Raw genomic sequence first — 12098 nt, 5'->3', positions numbered from 1 at the left:
ACAGTGGTCCATGAAAAAGTGATGGTGCCTTGGATTAGGGTGGAGATATTAAAGATGGAGAGAAGCCAAAACATTCCAGATGTATTTTAGATTATTTGCTAATGGTTTGGATAGGGTGAGGGACAGATAAGATTTTAAATGACTCCTAGGTTTAGAGCTCAAACAACTGAGAGGATGACATTTCTGAAGATTCAGAAAACCTAAAGAAGAAGGGGTCATAGGGAAGGATGTTAAAAATCCAGAGTTTGGGCACCTGGGTGGCTCAGTTGGTTAAGCGACTGCCGTCGGCTCAGGTCATGATCCTGGAGTCCCTGGATCAAGTCCCGCATTGGGCTCCCTGCTCAGCAGGGAGTCTGCTTCTCCCTCTGACCCTCCCCCCTCTCATGTGCTCTCTCTCATTCTCTCTCTCTCAAATAAATAAATAAAATCTTTTAAAAAAAAAAAAATCCAGAGTTTAAGTAAATTGTACCTAGTAAGTCTGAGAGGTGAATTAAACATCTAAGTGGAAATGTCAAGCATGCACATCTGAACCTGGTGTTCAAGGGAGAGGTCAGGGATGGAGATCCAACTAGGAAGTTATCAGTATATAGTGGTATCTAAGCTGTAAGACTGGATGAGTTCATGAAGAGAGAAAATGTGGAAAAGGAGAAAGGCAGGAACAAGCCCAGTGGCATTTCTATACTATCCTAGTAGTCCTGGAGGAGCTAGTGAAGGTAGGGCAGAAACGCTAGAAGTAAAACCAGAAAACGAGGAAAAGGTGGTATCATAGAAATGAATATAGGAACAAGTTAAATGAAAATAAAGGTAAATTAGATTTGGCAACATAGTCATTGGTGACCTTGATAAGAACAGTATATAACAGCAGAGTAGAGGCAAAAGCCAGTAGAATGATGAGTGAATGAACTTCTCCATTTATTTGAAAGATTTCATAATATAACTTAATTTTTATTTTAATGTTAACTCTTACATGGGAAAAAAGAAAATGGAGACAGCAGGAGTAGACAACTCAAAAATTTTGCTCAGAAAAGGAGCACAGATGGGGTTGTGACTACAAAGGAAATTGGTATCAAGGAAGGTGTGGTGTTTGATTTGGCTCTGTTTCATTTCAAGATGGGAGATATTTACGCATGTACTTATAGGCCTTCAGGAGTGATCCAGTAGTATGGGACAGATTGAAGATACAGGAAGGAAAAGAAGGATTGCTGCAGGAACAGAGGCCTAAGGAAGATGAGAGGGGGGAAGGATTCTAGCATTCATTGAAGTATGCTTCTTCCACTGTAGCAAAAGACAGAGAATGTCAGTACAGGAGCAGAGAGACTTGAATATTTGGCTCTGGAGAAACAAGAGTGTTCCCGAAGGATGTAGTGAGGTCACTGACCAACCAAGGAGGAAAGGAAATGAGGCAGGAGGTTGGAGAAGGAAAACTAAGAATTTGTCACCATAGACCTCTTAAAAAAAAAAAAAAAAAAAGATTTATTTATTTATTTTTAGAGAGAGAGAGTACAAGCAGAGGGAGGAACAGAGGCGGAAAGAGAGAGAGAATCTCAAGCAGACTCCCCAGTGAGTCCAAAGCCCAACGCAGGGCCCTATCTCACAAACCCGAGATCATGACCTGAGCTAAAATCAAGAGTCTGACACTTAACCAACTGAGCCATCCTGGCACCCCATCCACAGACCTCTCCTTTTAAATAAAAAAAAAAAAGGCTAAAGAAAATTCTCCAAAGAGAAAGGAAATGATAAAGAAGGAACCTTAGAACATCAAAAAGGAAGAAAGAACATGGCAGCTAAATTGTGGGTAAATAAAATAGACTTCTTCTACACTGGAATGGTCTAATTTATCATTGATAGTGAAGCAAAAATTATAGAATCATGTGGTTCTAATATAGATTCCTCTAAGAGGAATATATAGAGGAAATATTTAAATAAGTGGGATAGAGTAAAGGGACATAAAAAGAGGCAAGGTTTCTAAGCTCCCCTCAAACTGGTAAAATAACAACATCAATAGACTGCAATAAGTTATGTGTATTTATAATGTAATATCTAGAGCAGCCACTAAAAAAATCTATACAAAAAGATACACTCAAAAACACCGTACATAAATTAAAACGGAATTCTAAAAAATGTTCAAAAAACCCATAGGAAGGCAGGAAAAAGAAAACAGAATAAAGAGGAAACAAAAAATAAAATGGGAGGCTTATTAACATATCAATATTTACATATCAATCATTACATTAAATATAAATGATTTTAATGTACTAATTAAAAGACTAAGATTGGCAGAGTGGATTTAAAAATCTGACCCAACCATATGCTATCTACAAGAAACACACTGCAAACATAATGATATTGGCAGGTTGAAATAAAATAATAGAAAACTATATATCATACAAACAGTAACCAAGGAAAGCAGGAGTGGACTTCAGGCAAAGAAAATTACCAGAGATGGGGAAGGACATTATATAAGGATAAAAGGGCCAATCCACCAAGAAGACAGCAATTCTAAACATGTATACACAAAACAGGAGTGCTGCAAGATATGTAAGACAAAAACTGAAAAAAGAAAGAGACAAATCCTTAATTATTGTTGGAGACTTCAACAACCCTCTTTTAGCAATTTATAGAACTAGACAAAAAATAAGATATAAAGGAACTCAACAACACATTCAACCAACAAGATCTAATCAATATTTATGGAACACTCCACCCAATAATGGCAGAATACACATGTTTTTCAAGGGCTCATGGAACATATACCAAGACAGATCATGTCCTGGGCTATAAAATAAACCTCAAAAATCTAAAAGAATTAATATCTTAAGAGTGTACTCTACAACCACAGTGGAATCAAACTAAAGTTCAATAACAGAAAGATAAAGGAAAAATTTTAAAATACTGGGAAACTAAATAACATACTTCCAAATAATCCTTAGATCAAAGATGAAATCTCAAGGAAATAAAAAAAAATTAATTGAGCTGAATGAAAATAAAAACACAAACTATCAAAATGTGTGGGACGTAGCTACAACAGTGCTTAGAGGAAATTTTATAGCACTAGGGGTAACAGTCTAAAATCAGTAATCTAGGCTCCCAACTCAAGAACCAAAACAAGAAAAGCAAAATAATCCCAAAGCAAGTGGAAGAAATGACATAATAAAGATAAGAGCAGAAATCAATGACACTGAAATCAGTAAAACATTAAAGAAAAATCAATGAAACAAAGAGCAGTTTCTTTGAATAGACTGATAAAATTGATAAACTTCTAACAAGATTGAGAAGGAAGAAAAGAGAATACACAAGTTACCAATATCAGGAATTAAATAGGGGATATCACTATAGACCATGCAAACATCAAAAGAAAAGTAAAAGAACACCACAAACAACTCCACACACATACATAACAATAGATGAAATGGCCCACTTTCTCAAGAAACACAAAGTACCACAATTCACCCAATATAAAATAAGTAATTGGAATAGCCTTGTAATTGTTGAGAAAATTGAATTCATAATTTAAAAACTACTTAAAAAAAGAAACTTTCAGGCCCAGAGGATTTCACTGGAGAATCCTACCAAATATTTAAGGAAGAATTAATACCAATTATACACAATCTCTTCTAGAAAATAGGAGGATACATTTTCTAATTTGTTTTATGAAGCTGGTATTAACCTAATGCCAAATCCAGACAAAAACAATACCAAAAAATAAAACTACCAACCTATATCCCTTATGAGAACAGATGCAAAAAACCTTAAAATAATATTAGCAAATAGAATTCAACAGTTTGTTAAAAGAATGATATATCATGATTAAGCGGGATTTTTTTCCAGGGATGCAAAGCTGGTTCAATATTCAAAAATCAATGTAATCCACCACATTAGCAGGTTAAAGAAGGTAAATCATATGATCAGTCAGTGCAGAAAAAGCACTGGACAAAATCCAATACTCATTCATGATTTTTTTTAAATCTCAGAAAACTAAGAATAGAGGAAAACATCCTCAAATTGATAAAGATCATATTAAAAAAAAAAAAACTACAGTTAACATCATATTTACTGGGAAAAAACTGAATGTGTTCCCCTTCAGGTCAGTAATGAGATGAGGATGTCTGCTCTCATCATTCTTACTCAACATAATGCTGTAGGTTCTAACCAGGGCAGTAAAGCAGGAAAAGGCATACCTATCAAAAAGGAAGAAATAAAACTATCCCTATTTGCAGATTACATGATTACCTACATAGAAAAACCCAAGGAATTAAAAAAAAAAAAAGAAAAAACCTTCTAAGAACTAACAGGTGAATTCAACAAGGTCACAGAATATCAAATAAACAGAAAAATCTCAGTTGTGATTCCATATACTAACAATGAACACATGGACACCAAATTTAGAAATAGAATACTATTTAAAATCTCTCAAAAAAATTAAATACTTAGGTGTAAATCTAATGAAACATACAGGACTTGTATTCTTAAAAATATACAATGCTAATAAAAGAAATTAAGGAAGTCTAAATAAATGGAGAGGTATACCATTATTTATGGATTGGAAGATTCAGCATGGTAAAGATGTCAACTCTCCCCAGGTTGATATATAGTTTAATGCAATTCCTACCAAATCCCAGCAATATTTTTTGCAGATATAAACCAGATTATAAAATTTACATAGAAAAAGCAGAAGAACTAGAATAATTAAAACTATTTTTGGAAAAAAGAAGACATTGGGAGGAATCAGTTTACCCAATTTCAAGACTATTATATAGCTACAATAATCAAGACCACGTGCTCTTATACAGAAAGAGATTCAGTGGCATTGTCCTAGATAGGGTGGATGAAAGAAGAAAGATCACACACATGATATTTTAGTTGACCTTGGCCAAAAGTTTGAAATGCTCTAAATGCAGAATCCTTGGAGATGTTTCAACAGTGTGATATACATTCAGTGAGTCTATATAACATGGTATACCTGAATAAAAAACAAAACATCAAGTCTCTCATTTATCTTTGAAACTGAAGGACAAATATCTGAATTTTTCATTTGCTCTTACTTAAATTGTTCATTAAGTTTGCTTTAAGAAAAAAAAAAATAGAAAACATGAAATTCCATAGAAAAGAAAAAGCTAGTTGTTCTGCAAATATCCAGATGGATGAGTGTGCTGATTTCAATAGAGAAGATAAATGTAAATGTACGTTGTGGGGAATTAGAAATTTTGATTAGATTTACTGGATGTAAATTAAATTTCTACCTCTAATAAGATGGTAAGGCACATATTAAGGGAGAAACTGCAAGGAAATTACACTGGTTATATTTTACAGGGTATTTTTCCTAACAATACTGACAAAGATTTGCAGCTAAAAAGGCAAAAGTGCATTTATGTTACATCACTACAAGTCTGAAAGGGAAAAGAGCTGATGGAGGGCCAGTCTTTCTGTCCTTGGTGGTGCTAAGGAACTAGAATGAACCAGAGCACTCCTGTGGAGGTTAATGAGTCAGAACCATACCCAAGTCAGTTAACCAATCCCAGATTGAACCACCTGCTCCAAATCTAAGGAACATGGCAGCCAACAGCTTGTCAGCGCCCAAAACCCCTCACTGTTCTTCAGGAGACTTTTCTCAGGCTCACCCACCCCTGAAACTTGCAAATCACCTACGGCCTATGACCCAGCAGGTCACCTGCCTGCGCATTAAAATCCTGGAGGAGAGTGAAGACAGCTTCTGGAGGAGACACCCAGATCCGGGCAAAGATTTTCCCTCGGGCTTCTCTGCAGCCAGCAAGCATGAGCCTGAGTCTGTGACTGGAACCCTCCTCCAGAGCATCAGTTTTTGCATGGAAAAACGGCATCAATGGCTAGGATCTCAGCTTTCAGCAGCTTCTCCTGACACTAGCCATGACTCAGGCAAATCAGACCAAAATTTACCTAATGCCTCAGCAGACTCCTCAGGCAGTAGCCAAGAGATGGTGCAATAGCCCGGGCCCCACAAGAAACAAGCAGCTCCAGATCTGCCTACAACAGACACAGGGTATGATTCCCAGCCCCAGGATGTCCTGGGCATCAGGCAGCTAGAAAGGCCCCTGCCCCTCACCTCTGTGTGTTACCCCCACACCTCCCCAGAGCTCTCAGGTCCTCTCAGTTTGAACGTCAGAGGTATCCAGTATGTGCACAGATGCTGCCTCCCAACCCTCCCCTGCATGTTCAGTGAAACTGTCATTACCATTATTCTGGAGTCCCTATCAGCAGGTGCCATGTGGCCACGACCACCCCCAAGCAGCCTACCAGCAAGTGGTCCAGCCGGCTGTATGTGGGCAGCTCCTACCTGGAGCCAGCATGACGGGCTTGCGCCCTGTGCAGAAGGTCCTGAACTACCCCAGCCCCTGGGACCAAGATGAGAGGCCTGGACAAAGAGACCACTCCTCCCCAAGGCTCCCGAGGGACCAACTATATAACCAGCCACCTAATCCAGCTGGAGTTCCTGAGGAGTCCTTGGGGTATCCTGCAGAGTTGAGACCACCAGATCCCCAGGCTCCATCCCCAGCTGCTGTCCCTAGACCCCCTAGTAACCTTCCAGCCAGAGGAACTCTGAAAACAAGCCATTTGCCAGAAGAATTACGGAAAGTCTTTATCACTTATTCTATGGACACAGCCATGGAGGTGGTGAAATTCGTGAACTTTTTGTTGGTAAATGGCTTCCAAACTGCAATTGACATATTTGAGGATAGAATCCCAGATATTGATATCATTAAGTGGATGGAACGCTACCTTAGAGAAAAGACAATGATGATAATTGTAGCAGTCGGCCCCAAATACAAACAGGATGTGGAAGATGCTGAGTCACAGCTGGGCAAGGATGAGCATGGCTTACATACTAAGGACATTCATTGAAGGATGCAGATTAAGTCCATAGAACAAGGAAGCATGACTTTCAGATTCATCCCTGTGCTCTTCCCAAATGCTAAGAAGGAGCATATGCCCACCTGGCTTCAGAGCACTCACGTCTACAGCTGGCCCAAGAAGAGAAACACCGTGCTACTGCAGCTCAGAGAGGAAGAGTACATAGCCCCTCCCTGGGGGCCTCTGCCCGCCCTTCAGGTGGTGCCCCTGTGAGCCCCTCTGTCCCCAGACCCCTGGGGCCATGCCGCGTGTGGGGCCCTGTTCCGACAAGCACTCTTCCAGCAGAGGCTGTTTGCCATCCCCCTCAGAGGGCTCCTCCCTACCCCAGAAGACCTGTCCTGCAGAGCACTCTTGCTGTGGAGACCTTCATAGACCCTGCCTTTCAAACAGAGGCCGTAGCTGCTCTGTATTCCCTACTTCTGACACCCCCAGCATGTTGCTCCTAACAGTCTGATGTGTCCGTTCTGGGCCTCTCCCTGCTTAGCAAGTAGATAATATAAATGATGTTGCAATAAATGTAAAAGACCACAAATACCATCCCAATCCTTAAAGCTACTTTTATGAGTTAGCCAGATACTCGTGTGTCCTCAGACCAACCTGATTCATGAACAAATAATAAAATGTGTAAAATATAAAAATAAAAAAAAAAAGCTGATAGAAATGTGTCTTTCAAAAATAGCCATCATCTTCCTGAAAACAAGCTGGGATTGAATAAACCTAGTGACAGACAGTCTGGCCTCCCTAATACAGTGTTATACAAAGACCGTAAGTATGGGGAAGACCAAGAAATGGGTCACCTGCTTTTGCAGATTGCTGTGGACATGCTAAACAAGGCATCAAAGTAATCAGTAGCACCTGGCCCCTCTTTAAACATTAAGCACATTTAAAACAGTGGTTCTCAAATTTCACATCCTTCCGGAAATGCCTAGTAGGTTTGGTAAAGCTCAGATTGCTGGGCCCCACCCCCAGAGTATCTGATTCCTAGGTCTGGGGTAGAGCCTGAGAGTCTGCATTTCTAACAAGTTCCCAGATGCTGCTGACCCAGGGACCACACTTGAAGAGCCACTGATTTAGAGGAATTTACACACCTGTTTGGCACATAGGGACATTATAACAAGAAAAAGTTTCTCTGGAGATGTGCTGGTATGCTTCCCTTTATCAAATACAATGTGTTTCCCTTCTAGGAAGCCCAGAACTATATTTTTAAGATCAATTATATTAAAATATCAGCTAAAGTTTGAGGTACATCTGTAGTCCTGTCCCTCAGTGGCTTCTCTCTTTATTGAAAAATACTTCTGTTTCTTTTAAGAGGAATACAGGGTAGAATGAATGAATGAATGAACGAACAAACTAACGAATGAATGAACTAATGAACAAACTCTCATTGCACTTTAATTTCTGAGCTAGAAAAATAGGACTTGGAAGCCAGCAGTACTAACTATAAGCCTTAAAATTTGACATTACCTTGATAAAGTTCCAGCTGCCAACCAACTGTCCCACAGGCTTCCGCTATTCCCCTCTGCTAAGCTAGAGAAAGGGCCAATGAAAGAAGTTCAGGACATCCCCTTGGGCTTTGATTTGGAGCCGGTTCACCCTGCCAATCCCACACACCTGGCTTGCAAGTATGAGGCAGACGATGCATTAATGCATAGATGACATAGCTCTGGACCAGTACTTAGCTCGTGAGCCACAGAGCCAGGTTCCCACTGACTGCCTTTTATTGCTCTGGCTGCTGCAAGGCTCTAATCAAAACCAGCTTTTGAATTCTCCATTGAGACATTTTCTCTGGGCCTACTCTACTGCAGACAGCCACAGCAAAAACAGCCTCGAGTGAGAGTCAAGCAAACCCGTCAGTCACTCCCCAGGAACAGTCACAGCTTTGGCAAGGATCCTACCACCTGCCAGGGACTTCATCAGGCTCTGTTCCCAGATGCATGGTCCCTTCAGCAACACCACTCTTCCTCTCATTCACACAAAACACATATGCACACAAATGCATACACACACATACACAAACACTCTTTCTAGGGCTGCTTTACAAACTGCTGGGCATAAGGTTTTAGAATGTCACTTATAACAGGAGTCAATAACCACATGCACAAACTAATCTGGAAAATAAAAAGACTGAATTTTGATATATGTTTTCTCTAATCATAATCAGGCTATTTTGGCTAATTGTTAACTTGCTATCAGCTGAATTCAACCTATAGTTTTTCAAAGTGTTCCTTGTCAACCGATTTCAACCAAGGGTTTTCTTTACCTGGAGTTGGCAGGGTGTAGACTCAGGCAGAGCAACCAGACAGGGAGTTTGAAATAATCGGGTGTGTGTTGCCTGAAGGGAGGAGGATCTTGGAATGCTGAGCCACATAGCCTGGAGGGAGGCTCCTGATAACAATAGCTACCATTAGTCAGCACCTCCCACGTGCCAGATATTTTATCTTGCATTTAACCCTCACCAACAGCACTACAGGATGTCTATCACCATCCCCATCTACAGATTCTGAAGCCCAGAGGCTAAATGACTGAAGCTGGTAAATGACAGAACAGATTCAACCCTTTCAATTCCAGAAACTACCCTTCTCTTACACACTGCTGGTTTCCTTCTAGGCTCATCATGAACCTCATTTCCTATTACCTTCTTTTTTTTTTTTTTTTTAAAGATTTTATTTATTTATTTGAGAGAGAGAGAATGAGAGACAGAGAGCACGAGAGGGAAGAGGGTCAGAGGGAGAAGCAGATTCCCTGCTGAGCAGGGAGCCCGATGTGGGACTCGATCCCGGGACTCCAGGATCATGACCTGAGCCGAAGGCAGTCGCTCAACCAACTGAGCCACCCAGGCGCCCCTTCCTATGACCTTCTAATCATGGTGCCACCACCTACATCAAATTCCAAAGCTATTTTGAAAGATAAAAAAAAATAATAATGAAAACAGATTAAATGTATATTGGCTTCTGAACTGATTCTTACTAAAATTAAAAGATGCATTTGTGTCCAGATAATGGCTGTGTTTTTGTTTTTTCTTTCTTATCTAGGCTCCTCATCTCCTAGTGGCTAGAACTAATGGAGGCATTTAAATACACAAGCACATACACATGAGGACACACTGACAGACTGCTAAATTTGCCTGTCTAGCATCTACCCTCAATCTTATCCTTGCAGTTGAACAGGGCTAGTCCCACCAATCCACTAGGTATTAACAGCCATGGGGATTTGTTCAGGGACAGGTCCCTAATTCAAGTTGACCTAATCCTCATTCCCAGGATTTTTTCCAAAGCAACCAAGAAGACACCCTATGTCCACAGGATATAAACCTGGAGAGGAGACTGCCTGAAGACCACATAAAGAAGGACAGTGCAGAGACATGGGGACACAGTCCTAATGACATTGTCCAAGGCCCTGAAGCCAGCATGCCTCACGCTAACTACCCCTGGACTTTTCAGTTATATGAGATAACACAATGCTATTTGGTCTTAAACCAAACAGATGGGTTTTCCGTCACTTAGAATTGAATGAGCTCTGATGGGGCGTTTATCTAAAAGCCCCAGGTCTTAGCAGACAGCACCCACTGGGGTCTGGTCCCTGCTTCCCTCTGTGCTTGCTTTGGTTGGGTTCTTTCAGTTTAAAGAATTCAAATAGGTGAATCACAGACCTGTACCTCTGAAACAAATAATACATTATATGTTAAAAAAAAGAAGAGGAAGAAGATAGCAGGAAGGAAAAAATGAAGCAGGGGAAATCAGAGGGGGAGATGAACCATGAGAGACTATGGACTCTGAGAAACAAACTAAGAGTTCTAGAGGGGAGGGGGGTGGGGGGATGGGTTAGCCTGGTGATGGGTTTTAAAGAGGGCACGTTCTGCATGGAGCACTGGGTGTTATACGCAAACAATGAATCATGGAACACTACATCAAAAACTAATGATATACTGTATGGTGATTAACATAGCATAATAAAATTTTTAAAAAAACATAATTCAAATACGTTTGAGTCAGAGGAGGAGCACTGTAAGGCTATCGGTGGAGTGCTGAGGAGGAGGAAAGGATGTGAACTCCAGGAAAAAAGATTCTGGTCGAATCAGTCTCTACCCACAGAAAAAGAGGAACTGCAGGATTGAGTGATTTCCACTTTGCCACTCTGCCCTTAGAGGAGTCAGCTATTGTCAGGTATCTTCTCTCCCTGGGGTTTGTCTATTGAAGTCACCCCACTGCTTATTCCTTCAACCTGCCATTTCTCTGCCTTGAGTCCCCATAACTTTGTCCACGATCCCTCTTGACTACCAGTCTTCCTCAAGGCTCCTCTTCACACAGCGTTTAAACTTCAACTCTTAGCCCCTCAAAGCCTCTTTCTCTTGGCATTTCCTAGTCCACAATCCTGAAAAAAAAAAAAAATCGGATTGACCCAGCTCCTCTTTATGTGCAGGACAACCTCACAGGTTGCTGACCAGCCTACAAAGTGGCTGCCCTTTTGGGTCAGTAAGCACTTCTGATCCAATCAACTTTGGACAGGGGTGAAATCCGTTGCTTTTACTTAAAAGGAACTGTGAGCAAGACAAGTACCATGACTGACTTCTCTAGTGTACCCTCTCCTCCCCCAGCTCTGCCAATGGGTGCTTTTCTTTCTACCTATAATACCTTTTCTTCCCTCTCCCTCTTTTGGTGAAAAAGTCATCTCAATCACCTCTTCCAGGAAGAGGCTGTGTTAGGTTCTCCCTGCACAATGCTACCTCCATCATAGTACCAATCACGTGCTAATATTGTACAGATAACCGGATAATGATTTAATATTGTAATTTTGATATCATTTTCTCTAGGACTACCTGATATCTCAAGGTTCCCCTCTCTTTGAGAAGCTAGACTTCAGGAACATAGGAAAAAATAAATAATGTATTCTTGGCTTTTGTACTTCAAAAATCCATTTAGGGCTCATAAATCTGGGTTTCATATACTGAGAAAGAAAAAAGCAGCCCCTGACATTTGGGAGCTGGCTTAATACTTTCAGCCTGGCCTTGGTTTTGCTAGGAGCTGGCCCGGCACCCAGAGATAGGTCTGGGTATTCTCCTGTAAATCATAAAAAGTTTCATAGAATGTCAGTATCAGACAAGGCTACTATGAAACCATAATGGATCAAGACAAAAACAAGACCAGTCCATACTCATGTCTGAACACAGTGAAAACACAAATCTTTCCAGGCCACAAAGATACCCAATATCTCCC

General features: G+C 40.5%; 1 pseudogene; it reads left to right on the top strand.

Moving 5' to 3' along the window:
* Positions 1-5224: 5224 nt before the first annotated feature.
* LOC118004216 lies at positions 5225-7331 on the top strand (annotated as a pseudogene).
* The last annotated feature ends 4767 nt before the right edge of the window (positions 7332-12098 follow it).

This window comes from Mirounga leonina, unplaced genomic scaffold, assembly GCF_011800145.1.
Source record: "Mirounga leonina isolate KUSES-001 unplaced genomic scaffold, KU_Mleo_1.0 Mir_115, whole genome shotgun sequence".
In the NCBI taxonomy this organism is placed as follows: Eukaryota; Metazoa; Chordata; class Mammalia; order Carnivora; family Phocidae; genus Mirounga; species Mirounga leonina.
The sequence above is the reverse complement of the archived record's forward strand: the minus strand, read 5'-3'. Positions and strand labels throughout refer to the sequence as shown.